Source organism: Pinus tabuliformis, chromosome 5_2, assembly GCF_031772625.1.
Source record: "Pinus tabuliformis cultivar Carrire ecotype Pingquan chromosome 5_2, CPIR1, whole genome shotgun sequence".
Taxonomy (NCBI): Eukaryota; Viridiplantae; Streptophyta; class Pinopsida; order Pinales; family Pinaceae; genus Pinus; species Pinus tabuliformis.
This window is the reverse complement of record NC_142306.1, coordinates 904,762,285-904,764,832: the sequence shown is the minus strand read 5'-3', so window position 1 is coordinate 904,764,832 and position 2,548 is coordinate 904,762,285. Positions and strand designations below refer to the sequence as shown.

The following is a 2,548-nucleotide window of genomic DNA, read 5'->3' as shown; positions in this document are numbered from 1 at the left end:
TCAACCAGCTAGTTTCTTACTGCTCTTCCACGTAGATTTTGTCAATCATGTAAGATGGTATTTTGGTGATCTGAGGTCATTGACACTGCCAAACTAGTTGCAACACCCAATTCCATACTGATCTAAAATTGATCTAAGACAATTAATAAGGTATTAGAGACTCATGTGCATGGATGTGCCTATGTTATTTTATGCAATGGATCGATAAGATTGCGAAATACACAGGCAATGAAGCAGTTAAAGAAAACATAATAGGCAACACATATAAACACAACAAGTTTAATAAGGAGCTCACCCCATACTCTTGGGCTACGTCTCCTGGTCCATCCTTCAATGGTGGCCTCTCTATTATGTTTTCAAGCAGAATTTTTACAACAGTGAGCCTAATTTGAGTCTCATACAACAGATATAAATCAGCAAGACTGTACTTGGATCCCCCAAGTCTCTGGAGTACACAGACTCTCCTTACTGACTCTCGACCTCTATTGGTCATAGTAGTATGAGCCCAATCTGAGACTCATACATGACAGGCATTACAGAGGAGTGTGCTTGAACCTCTCAAGCCTTCTATGGAGTACACAGACTCTCTGACTCTCTCTGTCTCTGTCTTAACTCTGGCTCGATGCTGCCTTTGCTTCTACAGGTCAGCTCAGCTTCTTCTCTCTGCTTTCGGCTTACTGCCTCTAACTTGCTTGCTGCTTTCTCTGTCAGCTTGTGGCTTTAAAGCCAATCTACTTTCTGACTATTTGTTTCCGCTTCCTAGCTTTCCACTTCCCCTGCCTCTACTCGTTTGAATCCCTTTGTCCTGCATAATTCAGCCATTGTATAATGCCTCACAGGGAGGTGGCCACCTATTTCATAACGGATGAGTGTTAGTTTTCTTGGACATATTCGAAACAACCGTTTATTCCATTAACTCCAAGAATGCCCGCAAAACACGACCTTCTACCAACGCATCATCCACATAAGACTTCAAATCCTATACAACTCTTCCTGTTAACCTCATCAAATCTGGTCATCCATCGAAACGCGTCTCCACCATTGGTCTGGAGCCTCCAAATCCTACGGTCATCATCCATATCAGGCGGATAAGTAACATGATGTTTATCCATCTGATGTGAGTGGTTTTCTCTTTCTTCCACCTGACGCATGGCAACCATTGTATGGCATCGGGCAAGACTCGGTTAAGACCGCTTACCGCTCGAAGCCCTTCCGATATCCTGCTGGTTTTTGTGGGACCCCACTTCTGACGGAATCAAAATGATATCCATTGTATTTTATGATTTTTCGGGTTCGGGTGCTTGTGGCCTTTCCTTCTTTGAGGGGTTTTCCCTGCGATATGAGATTAACAACTTGTCACTAATCGCATATCGAAAACAACCCCCATTTCTTGAAATGACCTCTAGATTTTCTAATTTGCAATAGTGCACGTTACCATGGGCCGATTTCTTGGCCACTGCTAGGGAGAACGCCCATATAAATCTTCCCAAATCCCCCTGGTCCAAAACATTTTCGTCCCTGAATCCACTGGTGGCGATGCAGAGTTCCTTGTAAATGAATCTATGGGGCCAAAAATCCTGCTCCCATTCTTCGATATTTTCTCTAATGCCATATTGCCTTTGCTATGGAGCCAGAATCTCTGCAGATTCGCAGTTTGATCATTGCAGAAGATGTAAGGGTTTTTCTTCCTTTATTCTTTCTGAAAAAAGGGTTTTTCTATATAAAAGAGATGTATTACATCTCATGCAATATGATCATATTTTGTTCAATCATCTCTCTGCAATCAGAATACACACTTCAGATGTTTATGTACTGTAAATCCATCTAACAGAGCCTCAATTGTTTCAATTTTGTATCCATGGAGATTCAGGGGAAATCAGTAACAGATACATGGTTCGATGTCAGAGTGATATACTTAAGATTGAACTCCTGTTTGCTTAAAAGTGCACCAGATTGTTTTACGATTTTGTTTCCCGCTAGAAGCATGTCAACCGTTCTTGAGGTTAATGGCATCAGAATTCCTTCCGCAGAGCAGACCTCTCGCAAGCTGCGAAGAGACAGAGTAGATACAGAATTTGCCGAGGCAACTTATATCAGTACCGATAATCTGCGCACTAATGAGGGCTTGCCCTTTGAGCTCCATCATAGAGGCGAGCTCCTTGTTACAGGGAATTTTGAGAGACTGGCTTTGGAAAATCCCAAGGCTAGGAAAAAGGTCTAGACCATGGAATGTACCTCTGCAATATCTGCCGGATCTTCCTATATTCTATCGAGAAAGGTTGAAGTGCTTTCAGGTCTGAGTGCACCGTTCCTCGAAGTTTATGTGGCTGGGAAAGGCTTGGGTCGGCCCATTGTTTTGACCAAGATGGTGCACTTGCTACCTCGTAGGAAATGGATTCGATGCATTTATTTGGATGAAATACCTGAAACTGATGATAATGATGGGCCAGGAATCGGTAGATCAAATTTGAAGTCTCAGGTGAACAAATTATATGTGCTTTCTGCACTACATTATTTGAATATCATTATTCTTTATATTCTTTATTGA

The 2,548-nt window shown here is 42.2% G+C and overlaps 1 pseudogene; it reads left to right on the top strand.

Moving 5' to 3' along the window:
- Positions 1-1,801: 1,801 nt before the first annotated feature.
- Positions 1,802-2,548, top strand: LOC149162238 (uncharacterized protein At1g01500-like; annotated as a pseudogene).